This window comes from Anser cygnoides, chromosome 14, assembly GCF_040182565.1.
Source record: "Anser cygnoides isolate HZ-2024a breed goose chromosome 14, Taihu_goose_T2T_genome, whole genome shotgun sequence".
NCBI lineage: Eukaryota > Metazoa > Chordata > Aves > Anseriformes > Anatidae > Anser > Anser cygnoides.
In genome coordinates, this window is record NC_089886.1 from 17208481 (window position 1) to 17229317 (window position 20837).

The following is a 20837-nucleotide window of genomic DNA, read 5'->3' on the forward strand; positions in this document are numbered from 1 at the left end:
AAAATTAGGTAGAGATAAATAATGAGGGATTGTCTCATGCTTATGTATGCAATTCATTTTCCCCCTGAAAACACTGAAAAGCACAATAATGTCTAATGTGTGTGTATTCTGCTGAATAAAAAAAACATCTATGCACATGCAGAAAAACATTGAAACAGGAAAATCAGGGTAGCGCACAAAGCAACATGGAATGAGAATCAAAGATGCTTATAAGAAAATTGCTTTTAAAAGGAAAACAAAAGCAATTGTTTGGCAAATGTTTTGAAATTACTTCATACAAAGTGATGACATCTTTTGTTACCTGTGGGGTGGCTGGCTGCATAAAATCCAGACACTGTGCCTTTAATTACTCAGCATTAACAGTAAAATCAGATTCAAATGATGAATCAAACTGAGCATGCAGTCAGCTAAAATAATTACTCTTAAACTATTATTTAAGCAATTAGGGATACTATTTAAAAAGTCTGCAATGTTATGCGAAGTGTAGCAATAGAGTATCAAAATTGCATGCAAAACACTAATCTAGAGAATAAGATATTTCCGTATGTATCTGTTTGTTGGCAGACCAGAAAAAGCACATAAAATGTAAAAGCATAATATGTGGAAAAAGTTACCGTACACAAACTCAGGATCAAAATCTTAGGTAAAATAAATTATAAATCAGAAATAAAGCTATTTGTATGGTCTTCCACAATGAAAGCTGGCTTACTGAAAATGTCAGCAAATTTAAAAGATCACTAATTAATAAGAACATATCTTGCAGTGATGTTTTAGTACGTATCTGACAGTGTTGAAAGCAAGCTTGAAGTAACAGCACTGACTGACTCTTATTACTGAACCCCTGACGTACAGACCTATCTTATGCCTGGAGAGAGTATCTGGGTTAGAATTGCATTTTTCAGACCCAAGATTGAACTTCAAAACGTACAGAACTAAAAAGAAGATTAGGTGATAAAAACTAGACCTATAAATAAGCAATACTTATGGAAGTAATCACAGTACTGAGTAGACACAGGAATTTTCTGATAAATGTTTTTTTAGAAATAACTCTGCTAAAATCAGGCAGTTGAGAACTCTGTCCATTATTTGGCAATACAACTTCAATGTTTGTGTTAGTTAAGCATAGTCTCTGGATCATAAACTTACAAATATTCAGTCGTCTACTGTCTGATGTGGAATAATGAGATAGTAACATTTCAAAATGATTATATCAGAAGAAATGCTAAACCTATCTCCAGCATATTTATCTAAGTCTAGAACTACAACAGGATTTGACAAATTTAATTTTCACTACAAAGGATCTAAAAATATCCATTAATTTTCAAAACCTTGAGACTGTAATGTGCTGTATCCACGTTCATAATAGAGCAAACCACAAAGACTGCAAGCTGAATAGCACTGAACTGAGTATAAAATATTTATCAATATGGTAGTCAAAGAATTTTACTTCTGGTAAAATATTGGTTCTTTTTTCAGTCAAGGGGATTTAGAACTCAGAAATGTTGACTAATTGGGCAAAACAGGTGATTACCATTTTGCAAAAACACATTCCTTTTCACCTATTCACATATTACTCCGGATCTCAACATCAAAATGTAGAAATATTTCTCTATGAAGATGGCAAAGGACTCGATATTTGAATAAATTAATATTGTCATTTCAACTTTTATCACTGAAGACCTTTATTTACTCCTAAACAGTAAAAGCCATAAGTCATGCTGCTTTCTGAATCTGAGGAATATAAGGTTTCTTTCAAAAAGAATGTTAAGCCAATTTTTACCTCTACATAAATAAGAATAGCAACACAGCAAGTCTTAGGTATTCTCCTTTCTGAAATACATCTGCACATTTGAATATTATTCTACCCATGTTCCAGAGGAATCAATCTCAAAAAAGGCAAGTGACTCACCTTCAGATTATGTTACAAGGCCCATCAGCTGCTGCTACTATCGCAAACTGAAAAACTAGAATTACATTTCTCAGAGCTGCTAATGTGGCAGGCCTAATTTGTAACATAGGCCATGCACTAAAAATCTATCTGTCAATCTTAGCTTATCTTTAAAAGCTCTAAACCCAGCAAACTGTTGATCAAGCTTAAAATTTATTTGATCTCTTCAGAATCAATATACTGATATGTGGTTATATAATAAAAAAGGAGTAAACTGTTTGCCTTCTGAGCATCAGGTTTATCCTAAGACACTTGAATACTGATCCATGAAATCCATGTGCTAACCCTGCATATCACCAGAATATCCTTCTCTGGAAAGAAACAACAAAGTCATTCATACAATGGTGTGCCTGGAAGGACATCTGTGCTTTTTAAGATTCAGATTCAACATATGCAGTTCATTTTATTACTGCCATATATGTCTTTTTCGGTAGCTATGTAACATCGGATTACTTTTTTTTTTTCTGCTAAATTTTCTTCTTTTTTTCTTCTTCCCCCAACTATTCACACAAAACATACTTAATCTCACAGGACGAAAAATACCTATAATGGCTTCAGTTATCATGTTGCAATATTCTCAATAAAGATTTTCTTCTTCCAGTTTAACTATACACACCACGCATTCCTGATGCATAAAAGCTGCGAGGAAACATACCACAGCATCCCTCTTTCACTAAAGCCATTTTTACTAATTTCTTTGTGATGTTTGCAGACCATTAGGAATATTGATTATGAAATAGGGGCTTACCCACCTCTTTCAGCCTAAGCAACAGGCAGTCCCAGTTTAGAAAGACAGCTGGCAGACCAACCTCAAAAACACTACAAAAAAACCCTGTCACACCACTGATGTTTTTGTGAGGCTATAAAATAGACAAGTATTTTAATGGACCGATAACCCTCTAAGAACTTCTGAAATTTAAATGGACACAGGTGCTAAGTTCGCCCAGGTTCAGAGGGTCTAACTACCTTTTAAATTATTTTTAAAGACATTTCTGTGCAAGAATAAACCATGTGCCTTATCCCAGGAATATCCATCATCTTGTGATCCTTGGGAATACTTCTTCTTAGAAGGTTAGTGGTTGTGCTCTTTATGATAAGGACAGAACAGTCATTTTGGAAACACAGAAGTCACACAAAGGTGTAAAGTTTAATAAGTAAAGAAAAACAGATGGTTCCACTAATTAATTTTCTCAACTACATACCCTGTCCTCTGTAAACACTGTGCAGTAGCTAAAATGCCCTGGCTATTATTTTCTTAAATGAATAGATCTTTTTCAAACAGATTTACATAGTCAAATTGTATTAATCTCTTAAATTCAAGGAGCAAAAGTTAGGTTTGTTTGGTTTATAAGAGGTGGTTTATACATTTTAATGCAGTACAAAGACTCCAGAATTCTCTTCATGTTAAAGCTGACAAACACAAAATTAAAACTTTGCACTATTATCAGATCTTCCTTGATAATATATGAAGACTTACAGGACTCACCAAGTTAGGCATCAAAAAATTTCTATTATAGTTGTCAATAAAGGCAACTTAGACTTGATTTGTGGTTTGTTACTTTCTTTTTTTAAAACATACAGAACAGAGGTTAATTCATTCTTGTAAGAAATTGAATCAGTTGCTGTTTCTGTGTAAGCGAGTATAACGATATGCAGTTGGTGATTTCTCCTAGCAAACAATTCTACAGTGTTCTACTTCGTAACAGCCAATTAATATCGGCCGTATTCTTAGCTTAAAGTTATTTTTATATTTTATATTTATTTTATATTTTTAATTTGCCATTATTATGAACAAATAAGTCATTTGAAAGTCATGGAAAACTCTGAAACTAATTATCTGAATTTTTAAAATGTTTCCTTAAAGTTTCTTTCTTCATCTTTCTGCATTTCTGTTTGCCTTTCTTTTTTTTTTCTTTTTCTCTGTCTCATTTCAAGATACAATATGACTATGTGCATTTCAGGGACACACACACCAAAAAAATATATATACACATTTCAGCATGCGACCACAATACCTTTATCTTTCAGTGTTCCATAAATGCAACTGCTTAGAGGTAGGTTAGTAGTTTTAGCCTTTTAGTGTAGCGTATTATTAATGTAGAACCACGGAATGGCTCGGGTTGGAAGGGACCTTAAAGATCATCTCATCCCAACCCCGCTGCCTCAGGCAGGGACACCACCCACTAGCTCAGGTTGCCCAGGGCCTCATCCAATCCGGCCTTGAATACCTCCAGGGATGGGGCATCCACAGCTTCTCTGGGCAGCCTGTTCCAGCACCAACACCCTCTGAGTGAAGAATTTTCTCCTAACCCCTAATTTAAATCTCCCATCTTTTAGTTTAAAGCCATTTCCCCTTGCCCTGTCATTGTCTGCCCAAGCAAAAAGTTGTTCTCCATCTTTTTTATAAGCCGCCTTTAAGTACTGAAAAGCTGCAAATATATTCTTGCCTTAAGTATGACTGCTTTTCTTTGATTTCTCACATAACAAAAATATTGTGTAAACAAACGCGAGAGCATGTTGCCATTTATTTAGTAAGCACTTCTCATATTGCTTTGGAGATTACTATAGTACCTTTAAGATAGAGTAATAACATTTACACCAATACAAATGGATCAATTGTCGTTATGGGAGTGAGTTTAGAGATGCTCTAATTTGCTTCTAGGTGAACTGAAGGACTGCTGTCAAGCACAGATCCTTCTAGTAATGAAATACTTGGACCACTATAGTGTGCACTATAACAAATTGAGATAAATATCAGCATCCCAATGTTCACGTGACACCTATTATGCCTCCCTGTTTAATTAAGTATCTGCTTTGTGTGAGATCTTCATCTATGCTTTTCTGTTTCAATATCCTCCCTAAATCTTAGCTGCAGACTTAGATCATCTAAGTATATTCAGTGAAAAAAAAAAAAAAAAAAAAACCACTCTCAAATTGCATCATAACGTTTACATAATCACACATATTATTATAAATTCCTGGTCATCCTAAATGTGAATACAGGATCTAGAGCCCCACATTCTGTAGATGAGTTTTATTAAAGAATGGCTAAGGACATATGGTATTAAAGGAAGCCTAGTGAAACGTATTTATCTTTATTGTACTTGATAAGAACAGAACTTTCTTTCATTAGCACTAACATATTACAACAGGCAAATGTACTGAATAATGTTGCAAGTTATATGATTCAGCATTGAACAGTTTCAAATTATTTATTGCTTAGATAAACCTACCCTTGCTCACTGGAAATTGAAGAAGGAAACAAAAAAGAATGAAGAACACTAACTGACATATGCTCAACTCTTCCCAGGCAGACTAATTAAAAATCATCATCTTTATTTTGTACTATAGTGTTCCACAATTTTCTTGATCATCCCAGAGGCATTTGATGCTGGAAGTCTGTCCAAACTTCCCACTCCCAGGTCCTGTCTAGAAAATAACTAACACAGCCACTGGCACGGCTAAAGGCACTACAGCTGTTTGGGAAATGGAAAAAAAAAAAAAAAAACCACACTATTTTAAAATCATGACAAATACTTATGGTGCTATTTAATTTTTTTCATTCCCATTAAGATAATAATAATGATGTTTTTCAGACACTGTCATTTCAACACTACAAGCTATTCTGAGTTTAAAAAAAAAATACAAGCAATAAAAACTGATGAAACTTGTTAGAAACTTGAACAGCCCCAACCATTTTTGGAGTATTGGACTGTGCGTTTGGTCATTTGCTCACTAATGATACTTCCTGTAGGACAAAATTTGAGCATTTTTCTTAGGAAAGTAATTAGCAGTAAGATGTACTGCAACTTCATCGGTGCCATAATGAAAATTCCTAGAAGAATCTGTGGTTCTTTTGCAAACATGGATTGTTTATTTTTTGTGAATGAACAGATGATCAGTCCTTCTCTCCCTACACTCCCCTTTTAGATGTTGGTGACATTTAGGAACATCTCATTGTCTTAAACCAAAATGTAGATTTGGTTTAGGAAGTTTAAAGCTTCCTACGGAATTTACTATGTTTTTTTGCAAGTCTTGGAAAGTAAACATTCCTCGATCTTTTGAAAAAAACAGAGCTTGGCTAAAGTACTCTGGCTCTTAAATTCATAAGATTTTTCTACATTAATTACGATTCCATCATCATTTCATGTTAGACTGACCTTGTTGTATGCAACAGATAAAAGAGAATGTGAAAAATTTAGAACTTGAATCACTGAAACTTCCATGCTACACCTTAGAAACCCTGATCCAAACTGGAAGTGTTTAAAAGCTGTGCACAATTTATCTGTGTAAATTATGTGCAACTTATTAGTTGGATGTTATGGGAACTGCATAAATAAGTAAAATTGCATGACCACAATCCATGAAGTGAGAACTACTCCATACAGCACATTCCTGAGAAAGTTTATACTGCAGACCTCAAGTACAGGTGGAAGAAAAGCTGCCAAAGGGGGTGTGAGTTGAACCCTTAGAGTATAATAATGCTTGAAAATGCACTACTTCGTGTCATGTTGCTATTAAAATGTAAATTGTTGTATGAACAATGTTCATATGTTAACACGTTATAGGGTAACTACGCATTTAACAGATTTTACTGCATTAGGGGGTGATATTTCTGGCAGACTATCAGGTAGTTCCATTTTTTTCAAAGTTCTACAGATATTTCAGAAAAGTCACATAGTAACTGAACCTCATGCCAGCATCTTCTGCTAACCAGCAACTCCTAAGCGGGCTAAAACTAATACTGTTGCCACACTACAGCTCTTAGTAGAAGCTGTTGTTATTTTGAAAATACCTAGCTGTAATTAGAACAAAATAAGAACTTATCACTAAGTAGGAGAAGCAGGTATTGACAACACTTTATAACTAGTAGCAAAGAAGTACCCAACTCCTATTTATCCTTACCATTCGGACCAAGCATGCAAAGACAGGGCATGCAAAGACTTCATAAAATTATAGTTATTACAAAAAAATATGACATTGGTTCACATTTGGATTACAAGATGACTCTTGTACAGGGAATCTGTGCAGTAAGAGCAAAGAAGAGCATTATATATGTATTTTTCTGCATGAAATTATCTGCATAGCAGACTTTACAGGGTAAGTTAGTTCAACAGCAACTTAGTTCAAACCAGTCCTGACTGTAGTCAGTTACATACATAAATTCTTGTGGTTCATCTATACCCCATATAAACCTTTGAGGACATGAAATCAGTCTGGTTTCATTTCTTTAGCCCAATGCATAAACAAACCTGTTAGTTACTAACAACAGAATTGTACTTCTTGCCATATAGATTCGGAAGATCTGAAAGTGTGCTCATTCTGATTTGTTTAAGAATACCTCTCATTCATAACTTAGAACAGGTTTTTCATAATGTCGCTACTCTCAGGTTTAGGTGCTGCAAGTGAAAATACCATGCAGGAATTTTGAAAAGGCCTCCAAGGAATAAACAGTGAATGAATCGGACTAAAGGATGAACGTGAGAAGTTTTATGAATTGCTGAGTCAATTCCCCTGGGTGAAGCATCACATGGAAACCGTCGTGTGTGTTAGGGGGCTATTTATTGATCTGGGGAATTGCTTGAAAAGAGTGAAGAAAAAAATAAAGCTTTTCTGTCTCAGTTGATTTTTCCTTAACGACACAGTAAAGTTGATCTACTTAAACCTGCTACTAAAAACATCTTCATAGCAAGCACATTAGACCATCTAACTTATTGCTTTATGAAGCAGCTTTTCAGAATTACATATTGGAAAATGAAATTTCTTACCTTTTTGTTTTCTGTTACAACATTTCATTTTTAATGATTATGGCCACTAGTCATACCAGACCACAATAAAATAAACTACAGATCTTACTGACAGTACTCCAAACAAGAGTATACAGTTACTGATGCTCATTATCAGAATTACCCATACAATTTAAAATAAGCACAAGTTAGTTAAGAGTTCTAGTCACTTTTGTTTCCTAGATGAACAAGAATTTTCACATTATCTGTAGGACAGTGTGAAAACTTATGAAGATCAAATACCATATTGAACTAATGGAAATGATAAATGTCATCTCAATGGATACTGCAGACACAGAGATGTATTTAGCAGTACTTAAAAGATGTGGTTGAAAAATACCCAGCAATAAATGAACAGAAAATAAACTCAAAGCAAGCATGATCTGTCAAAGCCAAGACAACAAGGCATTTGTTTTAACAGCTTGTCCATTTCAATACCACTATTTGAACTCTCCCATGGGAAAAAATAAAAAAATAAAAATAGAGAAAGTCACTGTTATTTACACGCTAAAATTAAGTGATGAAAATTCCAATAGTTAAATAATACCTGCTCTGATCATAGTCCTTCCAGTTCACTACTAATAAAACAAAGTTTCTCCTCTGTTAGTATCATTGGTAGTATATTAATATTTATAGCTTAGCAAGGAGCATAAAGCTAACAATTGTTTACGGTGCAGGGGACACAGACAAAGCAGTAAAAGAAATCTAGTTTTCCTGAACAATAGTTTATATATAAAAACACATTTTCAAGTAAGATTGCTCAAGATGGATGGAAATGTATTCATTATGAAAGTCTGCATAACATTTGGGAGGATTTATTTATATCCTTCCAGCTTTGAGAGTAGTGGTTCCTTCCAATATTTTCTGTGGTAGTGCAGTGTCCACAGCAGAGGAAGACAAATTAAGGGACAGCTTAACCTACTTGGACATACACAAATTCATTGGACCATGTGAGATACATCTGAGGTTGCTGACAGGTCTGGCCTGACATCACGGTGAGACTGCTCTCTATCCTCTTTGTAAGGTCATGGAAATCTGGGGATGTTCCTGATAAGTTTCTGATCATGGAAAGCAAAGGGCAAAAAGAGAGGTAAAAGGAAACCCCAGTAAGCAGGGGTCTGTCAGCTTCATCTCACTTCTGTAGAAGGTTATGGTGCAAGTCACTTAGAAGCCATTTATAAACAGATGGAAAGCAAAACAGAGTTTGGGAACAGTCAGCATGGATTTACCAAATCAAACCTGACCAACCTCATTGCTTGCTAGGACTGACATGTCCACAGGCTCTGTGGATGAGGTGAGAGAAATGGTTGTAAGATACCTTGATTTTAGTAAGGCTTCTGACACAGTTTCCCATAGTCCACATCAAACTGGTTAGCGATGGATTGGATAAGTGGACAACAAGGTGGGAGAAGAATCGGATGGGGTGCTGGGCTAAGAGAGTTATCATCAGTGCTGGGAGGTCCAGCTGTCAACGAGTTAGAGTAGTGAAAGACTAGTGGTGTCTTTGATGGATCAGTATGAAGACCAACGCCGGGAATCACCTTCACTAATGCATGACAGGACAAAGTGCAATTTCAGCAAGTTTGTGGATAACACCAACTCGAGGGGGAGCAGTCAACATGCTAGTGGGCAAGGCTGCTTCCAGATAGCCCCAGACAGACTGGAAACAGCCTGATGGGAACCTTGTGAAGTTCAGCAAAAGGAAATGCAAAGTCACACATCTGGGATGGCATAACTCAGGGACCAACTGCTGGGAAGGTGGCCAACAGTATCCTGGGCTGGATTAGCAAGAGTGCAGCCAGCAGGTCCAGAGGAGTGATCTTCCTCTGTATTTGGTATTGGTTAGACCACATCGGAATACTGTGTCCAGTTTGGGGTTCCCCAGTAAAAGAAAGATACTAACATACTGGAATTAGTCCCACGGAGAGCACCAAGATGGGTGGGAGGGGGCAAGGAGGCGGGGGTGGAGCGCATGGAGAGGCTGCAAGGGTTGGGTTTGTTCGGCTCTGAGGAGGATAAAAGGCTGCCTTGTTGTCTACAACTCCCTGACCATAGGATACAGGGAAGACAGAGGCACACTCTTCCCAGAGGTGCACAGCAATAGGTTAACAGGCACTGAAAATGTGTTGGAACTTAGGAAATACTGATTAGATGTTAGGAGAAATTTATTTACTTATTTTTACCACAAGGACAGTCAAATTTTAGATCAGATTGCCCAGAGGCTATGCAATCTCCATTCTTTGAAGTGTTCCAGATCAACCTGGTCTAGCTAGACCTACTCCAAGCAGGGGGTTAAACTAGGTGACCTCCAGTGGGCCCTTTCAACCTAAGTTGTTCTATGACTACTACAAGAGCAAATAATCTTAAAAAAGCAGACAAAACAAACAAACAAAAAACACTAAGAGAATCCAAGCTAATGATCTGTGATTTAGTTTCTCTTTTTTTTTCCCTCCAAGACTTGAGCTTAAGCTGAAACTAAAATTTATTATAAAATAAAACATTCCTCTATGCAAATGTAATGAAAAGCTCATTATGACTTTCCAGCTACCAGTGCAAACAGTGTACTTAGCCAAACAGTAATTGTATTAGGTCTTCCTTCTACTCCAATACTGCTTTGAAACTTGTGTCCCTCAAATGAATAATTACCTACAAAATAATTAAATGTTGCTGATATAGTCTACTCATCCTGCTTGAACACTGAAACAGCAAAGTCTGTCTTCCCTGAAATCTATCTCCGTCATGTTGGATAAGCTTACTGCCCATCACAAGGCTGGCATCGATCCCTACTCAATTACAGATGAACATAGCACCATATTAAAAGACAAATAAGGTTTAATTTTAATCACAGCCAGCCTGTAAGTCCGTGTTCCATTATAGATTAAAAGAACCAATTATTTTTAAAAGTAAAGATTTAATGAAAGGCCTTACTAATATATAGACAGACACATCACTCCCTTTGCATTCTAAGTTGAACTCTGCAGTAATGGTTGAAACAGCTGCAAACAATCTAAGCAAGACATGGGGACACTTCTTGGAAGAGAATGTTTTTCTTCCTTCAAATCACATAAAAACACTTTCTCAAAAGGGTTTCTTTTTTAAGATTTCTTTTTTCCAAAGTGTAAAGTCACAAACCATTTATAGACAACAAATTAACTCCATGGCCAGAGTTTTATTGTTACTAAGACAGAGTAAATGCAAAATAATTGCACTGAAGCAGACAGACATTCCACACTAACGACACCAAATGCTCCTGAAATCACTTTATCCCGGAATCAGAAAGGTAGTTAGGAGCCTAATTCTCATTTGAATTCAATGGGAATTAGGTACCTACACATCTCTGCATCTAGACATTATAGTCTTCCATCTGTAACAACAGGAGTTGGCTTGCCTAATTAACTCAAGAATCTAGGTCATCAGAATTCTTATTTTCTTGCTATTCATTCTTTAGTAGTAGTTTCCAATCTTCCTTGTTTATTGAGTTATTATAATGTTCGCCAGAGTGTGAACTAATAAAAATGTAGCTATAGAATGCTGTTGATATTAGCTCTGAGAAGGTAAGGAGATAAATATCTATTTTTAGAGAAATCTACTCACTGGATAATCAGATAATGGTGTTGACTAGTGCTATGAATGCAATTCCACTTATACTGTAAATGCATAAGAAACGATGTATACATAAGATAGTATCTCACTTTTTAAACCAATTTTAATATAACATCATGCTTTTGCTTAGGAATTTTCCATATACCGTTCAGTCTGAAAAGCTGTAATATAGGATAAAGGACCTATTTTTCTAAATTTAGACTTATTCTCTTTGGAAGTGTTAAAATTAACGTAGTAGTTACCAACAATGACACTATTATATGAATTGTATAACTGACAGCAATAAAAATAATTAATAATGAAACTCCCTTGCTTATAAAGCACAGGTATTTTATTTGCCCACACACACAATCTTTGATGAAAAGTGTATCAAATAAATCAGAAGTTTGGTCTACAGCACAAGAACACTAGCAAAAAATGCAGGTATTTCTCAAACATTTTAAGTATCTTATATCAAAAGGAAATTTAAAATCCTTCTGATGATACACAAAAGACTTGGGAAACTTTCTCATCTACTTATAGTCAGTCCTTCTTGGTTTTGGATTGCTAAATTCCTTTTGGTTTTGTCCTTACTGTTCCCTGAAGGAAAAAATCTCAAGCTTCTTGATACATATTAAATATTCACAAAGAGAACATAGGAAAACAGCAGCTAGTGCTACAATGGAAAACAGCAACTCATAATGCAGGTGCAATGCAAAGAGCCACATTACAAAGAAAGCAAGCAAATTAATTTTCTCATACACATAAATGCACAGAATTAACAGAAGCCTGTAACTGAATCTACCTGACTGGTACATAACTGAGTTCTCACCTCCAGACTCACTCTTTTTTTTTTTTAATGGTCTTTCAAACATAACACATTCAATTTTTTTTTTTTTTTAAGTAAATCTCTAATTTTTTCTAACATATTCTGCGGATTTTTTACATGATACTTATCTTAAAGGACAAATGAAAACAAAACTTTGTTAAATCTATGCACAGAAAATATATAAAAACAAGATAAAAATATCATTCATACAGAAAGTCCATTCTTAGCATATTCCTCATTAGTAGGAGGTGGATATAACTATCTTGTGGTGTTGCTTTGGTTGTTATTGATATTTGGTTGTTACTGTTGTTTTAAACACAAATAACAGTTCTCACAAAAATATTTAAAATATGCAAAGGTAAAGACCATTTACCTGATCTAATATGAAGCCAACCATGATCTGGAGATCAACATGATTAATTTATCATACTCGATTTTAGAAATGTAGAAACAGTTTATTGCTTTCAAACACCAAACATGTTGTGTGTTACATTTTTTATCACTTGATTTTGTAAACTTTCTAATTAATTGCCAGCTAATCTAAGTCTTGACAGAGAAGAAGAAGAAAAGAAGAATATTTCTTCTGTAAAGAAGAAATATTTGTATACACAAGAGAAATTAGGGAACATATCAAGTACTTCCAAAATCCAGCAATGTATTTGCTATGCATTTAATAATTAAGCCTTGAAAATATAAATTGTTAGCTCACACTGAAAATTTCACCTGCTATATTTTTACTCTGGAATTTCTTTTCATGTTTTCCCTTGCAGTTTCAAAGGCCTCACTACCGTGTTTTAACAGAGACTTAGCTAAGAAAGTAACCATACTGTCTACTACATCCGTGTGTGTTTCATCTCTGCAAACAAACCATTCATCAGTCTGTGCTTTTGGGTACTGTATGACACAATCACAAAACACTTATTTATATACCCAGCTGAGTAACTTTAACGCTCCATGTGGTATTTGGCCAGAGGAGGTCCATATTAAGATATTTTGCAACAGCATTAGGTCTCCCTCCCAGTCTGTGTTTTCAGCAGTGGCAGGTTAGCTCTTATGGTATAAGCTATCATGAAAACTAAAGCAGGCTTTTATGAAGACTAGTAGATGTCTTGATTCATGAAAACTAAAGCAGGCTTTTATGAAGACTAGTAGATGTCTTGATTCCCACTGGGTGAATAACAGCACCAAGACATTTACAAGAGATTGTTGTAGTCACAGAGAGTAATTAGGTGCTTAATTCTGCCATGGCCTTTCATGAGGTCTTAGACACCTCAAATTTATGATCTTGAGTTTTTCCAAAATAATATATATATATATACACACCCTTTACAATCATAGTGCTGTGATATGCAGAGATACAGACATATGAACTTTCATTTGGACAATACATAAAAATAAAAAACAGTGCCCTCAAAGTCTGAAATACTTAATAAAAATGGCCGGTTCTTATAAGCATCATTTTGACATTAACTGAGTCATTTTGGCTGCATAATCAAACCCCTGAAGGGATACAATAAAATATAAATTTAATCAAACACATTTTTAGAACAGGCTTCAAGCTAGTGCATGTACAAGTTTGACCCAAATATCTAGTCATGAGTATAATAACAGACCTTTAATTATAATTTCTATTATAATTGTTCTATCGAAGAAAATGTAGCCAGTACACTTACCTGCAATTATGCATACACAGTCTGTGGAAAGAGTAGATAAAGACTCTCCTGTGAACCGTCACTTGCTGAGCTAATTCACCCAACTGGTTTAATTTCTTTTGCCCTCAGTCTGTTGTTACAGTGATTACATCTAAATGAAAAGACAAGGAAACACCAAAATGGAAAAATCAGTAGACTTATTCTTTACATTTTAAATATGACTTTTATTCTTGAACAATCAGAAAGATAGGGTCACAGAAAACACATTGTATGGAAAATTACGTATTTTGTACACTTTCTGATGATAACACATATCTTATCTAATTGTTAAAATATATGGCCTCTCTGAGACTCATTACAATGTGCATCTGGTGTCCTGTGATAGGTGCTCCGTACTGTACTTGTAATGTATTGTGGCTTATACCATAAGGAACAGCTTTTCTTGAATATCTACTGCAACATTGCAGACTGTTCTTCAGACCTACATACTCTTTCTGGCCACTCTTTTAAAAAGTTTTCTGAAACTGCAACGTGAAAAAACACACAAACATTTATTTGAAGTATTCATATGCTTTTTATAGATGTAACATTATTACAATATACATCTTCTAGTAACTTTTTTTTTTTTAATGTAGCATCTACACTGCTGTGGAGTATGCACTGCAAGCTGTGTTAGCAGCACCCAAAGAAAACTTAGTACAGAAAAAAAAAAAGTAGAAAGCTAACAAGCATCAAGCTATCCTTCCACAGAATATGGATGTGTGAATTCAGCAAGCCCACACGTCCATTCACATGAGGCCCTACCTAAACAGAAGTCATGCTGGAGGCCACTCAGTCTCTATATTGTGTGGATTCTGAATAACAGGATTATATTTTGACATATTGTACCATTTTTTAAAAATATACACTGTAAACACACTAAAGGTAATCCAGAAAGAAAGTAAGCATAATATTTCTATCAAGTGTCCCAGGACACCCCCCACAATAGAATCCATAATTTAGATACTTCTCTGGAAAATATCAACTCCCTGTCATGTTTTATAGTTGCTTCATATTGCCTCATTTGTCATTTAACAAGTTGCATAATACAATTCAATGCAACGTAACATAGTCAAATCTCTTCTTGTAAATTCCAAGCTGCTCAGTGTATTTTCTACCCAGATATATTGTCAATCATTTTGGACATAAGCCCTATATGGAACACTACATAGAGCCTAGCCTAGTGCCATTGTCCTCCCCCCCGCCATCCTGTTCTCCCCCCGAATCTATCTCAGCCTCGGGAAATAAAAAGTTGTTACCTTAGTCTGCTGGGAAAATGGTAGTATTTTAAATGTTAGACTAGTAATAAGGTACCATAAAACAAACTTCAAGTAAACAAACAAAAAATCTTCATATAGAAATTGAAATACTGCTACATAAAGCTTCCCAAGCAGAAAAAAAGTAAAATTATGAAAGTGATAAAGTGAATAAATGTCGGTGTGATGCCCAGCAATACTGCCCATTACTTCTACACTTTGAGGTATCCTTTAACTTCAATGGGATGACAAAAACAAAGCCAATTATTACCACAGACCTCTGAGTCAGTAGTTCTTTTTCCAGTAAACCCCAAACATACTTTTTACTCTATCAATTCTCTCAAGTGAAAAAAATAAGTAATCTGTGTCACGCATCAATAATTTCATGAATGAATTCAATTATCAGATACTTAAGCATGAAATAAAGAAAGATTAGAAAAATAGAAGCACAGTCAGCCATGTTAGCCTCTATTAGGCCAAAGCAGTGCTCAGCGTAACTGTGTTTCCATCACGTGACTGTCTATGCAGTACTAATGCCATCGCCTCCCCTATCTTGCTTCAACTACATACTCAATTGCTATTGTTAGGCTTCTTTCCCTGAGGCTGCTGATCCATATACGATAAGTAGTCCTTAACCACAAACCAGTGAATCTTCCTCCTCTCTCCCCCAGTGATTTTACCTCAGACAGATAATGTTAGAAAAAAAAAATAATCAAATAATCAAATACCTTATTTTAAAAAAGAGAGACGTTTGGCTCAGTTGCGGAGAAATCTGTTTTGCAATTAGAAACCAGCTTGATCACACAGATGCCCAGCTAACACTCATTTATATCCTTTATAAAGGTATTTAGGAGGTCCACAGCAATTTGCACAAACGCATTTAAATATTTTGGGCACTGAGTTATTTGCTTTCTGCATTCATTCAAATATTCATACGCATATTATCATAATGACTTTGATGAAGGTGCGTCTGTTGTCATAGAAGTAGTCACAAGAAAGCATACTTCTGTATTTAGGTAGCAAACAATTTGCACCACAGCAACAATACCTTAAGGTATACTCCTATCAAACACTTCATCTTTAAAAACACTAATACCTTCAGCACATTGGAGGTGCAAATTGTGATTTTAACTACAACAACATGATAAGTATTTGCCAAATATTTCATGACTTAAATTGAAATCTGGCCAACATGCTGAGGGTAGATTTCTTACTTCAGAAAAAAAAAAAAAAAAAAAAAACAAAAAAACATTATGAGATTTTTAAAGATGTGCATGATCAACAGCCTATTTCTACATCTCAACTTATGTCTAAGTACTTAATGTTATCAATCTTCATATTGCTGCATTACTTCAGAAATTAGTCAAAATGAAGAGCATAAGCTACTGAGATCATCAAAACTCATGCAGTAAGAACAGCTTTATGGGACTAAATGATTCAATTTACATGAATGTTATGAAAATGTTCTCCGGTGGTTTTATTTATTTGTTTATTTTCACTCCATAACCGTTACACTGACAAGTTACAGAGCTGAAAATGTAATTGTGATTGCAGTGTATTTAAGTTACAACATCTCAGACAAACTTATATTTTTTTCCAACAATAGTTCTTATTAGTAGTACACCTGTCTACTTCTAATAGTGAAAAAGAAATATATATCTGTTAAATAAAGACATAAACAATAAGATATTGAGCTGGTCAAAAAAAAATTCCTAACTGTCAATATTGGAAAAATATTGAAAAATAAGCCTTGCAATAGACTTTGAGAAGTCTTGTCACTGATCTTATTCGCTGTGCAAACCAGAGTGTTCAAACAGATCACTGATACCACATGAACAGTCATAAAAAATATGTGATAAAAATGTATACTTTCTTTTTTCTGCAGGTGCAGAAAAAGAGAGTTTTGTCCAATATTATCCTGGAATCTTGCTAGCATTGGTGCCTTACATAGTAAATACAGCAAGAAGGATAGCCTTATGAACCTGATACTACATAGCGTGTCATTCTCCTCCCCATCTCATATACAGAACCTCAAGAAATGGAAAATACAAACAGATGAGAGAACGATAGCTTGAGAATGATATCCACATTATAGCAATGGTATGAGTCAAAAACACAGTGTCAATTTTGGGGACAACAAAAAGCAGCAAAGCCATGATCCCCCCCAAGGAAAAGCACACAGAAACACAGAAGCTCATAGCAATACATTTCTCTACATCTTCACCATTTCAACAGAAAAATACCAGGTAACAACTCACTAAGAAATGCAAAGCCTCCTTACTACAAAGGCAAAAGCTGTATTTAAATAAAGTTAGATGCAACCAGTAACTGCAGAGGTGGAGAAAGCTCAACAATGTTAGCATTATTGAATGCTACAACCATAAATTCAAATATTTGTGAGGCAGAGGATAGGGAAAAATTTCTGCTTGCATGCCTTGTGTGACACGCACAGCATAGGCCCACCGGATACAAGAGAATATTAGAAATTCAGAGACTGCCAGTGCCTGACAATAACATTAGCATGGATGTACAAGAAAGAAGTTGACCCCATGCTAGATAATGAGGCTAATTTACATCTCAGACTTAAAGTTGTTGCTGCTGAAAGACTGGAAAATAACTGCATTCCTGAGATAAACCAGGCAGTTTGGTCATTTCTTCCATAAAATTTGTAAAACCCACATATTTCACATACACACACACAAACAGGTGTTGTGGTTTTTTTGTTTGTTTGTTTGTTGGTGTCGAAAGGAAAGCCTAGCAGTTTATCTATGCAAAGAATTTAGAGCTGTAGCAACGCTTCATTATCAGCTTCAACTAGCCATGCCAACACAGAACACAGAACCCTCTAAATGCCCAAGTCACAGATTCAAGACATAAATTCTTATCTTCCATTATTTCAGTCACAATTCCTTTAGCTTCCAGAGTATAAAATTCACATCCATCCTCTTTTGAAACTTTCATAATACACTAAAAATATCTGAAGATTCAGTGGGAGAGAAAGAGAGAAGCTGAGACACTGTAAACATATCATTTCAGTTTCCGGTGCCTCCACTCGTGAAGCTTGAGGACTGTGGTCCATATTCAAGGCTAGGACAGTCAGTAAAGTTCTTTGAAAGGAGAGAGCACCCTTTTGTCTTCTCATAGAGAGTCATAAGTGACTATATTTATGAGACACTTCAGAGGCCTGGGTCCCAAAGCAAATCTGGTGCATCACTGCAATCTGAAAGAAGGCAAATGTGGTTCACCAAGGAGAAGACTAGAAAAGAAACTCCAGGTCTTCTGAGTGGGAAGCGTAAGAGCTACTGCCAAGCTTTAGGCAGGCCTCCCAGCAGCACGGAGAATGTTCTAGGCCCAAACATTAGGTATATAAAACATGTGTATCATATGGATGAGTTTTGAGTTTTGCAATGACTAACTTTTTTTAAAGGTTCTTCAGTTTTCAGACATCTGTGGGAAATAGAAATTTAGCAAAGGAGAGTACTTGACCTCCATTTGCTAGAAGGATTAAGTATCACAAATGCAGACTAGAGATGTACACTTTTAATGTTGCAAGTTAATACCCTCTCTAACAGTATATTGAGTGATAGAGTGCATTCACAAACTCTGGACATTAAAAAATAATAGAATCAAAATCATATTTTGATCAAAACACAGTTCTAGATGAAGAAGAAATTAATTCAGGTAAGTCTCATGGACGTGGTATGCAGGATGACAATTGCTGAAGGATCAACTTGTTCCTGCAGGAATCTTTATTTTATGAATTCAAATTTGGTCTATATGGGAGATGGTTTGGAACACAGCAGACCTAATACACCATTGCAGATGACTGAGTAAAAAACTAGTCATGGTACAAATTCAGCCCAAATATATTTGGCTAGTGAGCTTCAGTAGCGTTCTGAACTGAAAAGCTGCAAATCAGACAAACCAATAGGAAGGCAAGATCCTAAGAAATGGCTTGTTTTTCCCAACTCAGTCCAGTAACAAGAAGGTGATTCAAATTATTCAGCAGATGGCTCAGATGTAACAGCTTGGTAGAAACACAACAAGGCTAATTAGAGAATCAGGCTTGCCCCTTTTCTTCTTTGCCTTAATTCCCAGATCATTCCCTCCTCCCACCCAGAGAGTGTATCCAACCTCTCTGTGGTTAGAAAATCATCTTAGACCTCAGCAATGCTCTTTTGCAGCAACATGCAGTGCAGAACTCCTGCAGACTAAGAAGAGATTTCAGCTAACTGGGAAGCCAGTAGGTTGTGTTTCCCTTCCTGGCAGGCGTGCTGCACTTGTCACCGACTCTCAGCCCAACAGCTTTTTTACTAGCACAACAGCTGTACAAGTTAAAAGCACCTGGAAGTACCCTATGAATGTTCATGTAGACTGATGACCGAATTTGTATGAACTGTTACCTAAATTGAAAACATGCAAATATGTGAGAGAGATGTGTGGAATATATGGGCTTCAATCCTAAATTTTGACTATTGGAAAGCTAAGCGCAAGGCCTCTGTGATCCCACGCTGCAAGTAGTGTCTCCAGATGGAAAACCAGAACGGTAGCAGGCGCAGCGTCTATAGACAGCTGAGGTAACAGTAGGTCCCTAGGGCAGGTGTCACACCCCCAAGAGTAGGTGACTTGTCAGCCCGATAAGGCCAAGGCATACAGTGCCCCCCACATGTGGTACGGCCGTCCCTACCCGTACCACTCCCTCTTCAAAAGGAGCTAGCTGACAGGTATTCAGATACACTCATTACTCTGGGATCAGACTCCTCTTCCCTGATCAGTATTCATAGAATCATAGAATGATCAAGGTTGGAAAAGCCCTTCAAGATCATCTGGTTCAACCATCACCCTACCACCAATATCACCCATTAAACCATGTTCCTAAGCATTACGTCCAACCTGGCATTGCTTCATCCCATTTTGTATCATCAAGGCTTTTGTGCCTACAAACTACGAGATTTTTGTATCGGAACGGATAAGGTCACTGACATCGCCACGGTTGGAAGTCTGTACCAGCGAACAGGAAAACTGCTTTGTCCTGTGATGCAAGTCAAACCAGTATTAGCAGCCAGGAAAAAAAAATAAAAAATGTACCTATGTGAATGAATAATTAGCTCTCCATATCACAAATACATAACCTTATTATATATGTTAGGAATTACTTCCTGTCTAAAACAGAAGTATAGCAAATACAAACCCTAACACTACCCAATATTATATATATATATTTTTTTTATTTGCTCAGATAGTTTAAAATAAGGGTAATTTTGTTTCTTGTCTAAAAGCATGCAAAAGGGAAGGGAATCCTTCATGCAAATCCTTTATTTTCAAGATAATCTAAATGTGTGTGGCTTGTAAAGACTTCCAGCAACATGATCTTACCATAACATAAATGGAGACACAAATAAATCAGGGTCATTGCCACTGTCATTGTGTGGGCCTTTTTTTTTTTTGCCTCAACAGAAACTATTGCAGTGTTACTATATAGTGTTACTAGACCTAATTTTCTTTCATTTTATACTTTTGTTGGCAGAAGTGTTGGTGAGAAATTGTGGCTATAAATTAGAGTAGGTTCATGAAAAGCAGGAGGGAATTTGAGACAAATAAATTTGAGAAAAATGTGGAGTTTATATTTTAATTAAAGCAACAATCTATTCCAGAGACACAAGCTTGTCGTTAGTTACCTAGGTGTGAACTTAGAGTAATTGCACTGGCATGATTCAAGTGCCTCTACATTTATATCCAGGGAAC

The 20837-nt window shown here is 35.9% G+C and overlaps 1 protein-coding gene across 4 annotated transcripts in view; it reads right to left on the minus strand.

Annotated features, from left to right (window-relative positions):
• TENM2 (teneurin transmembrane protein 2) overlaps nucleotides 1-20837 on the minus strand; it is a 1595068-nt gene that overhangs the window by 1249775 nt on the left and 324456 nt on the right. For all 4 annotated transcript variants that reach the window (XM_066977122.1, XM_066977125.1, XM_066977123.1 and 1 more), the window contains exon 4: nucleotides 13819-13948. The gene's annotated coding sequence lies outside the window, so the exon portion shown is untranslated. The remainder of the gene's footprint in view (nucleotides 1-13818; nucleotides 13949-20837) is intronic.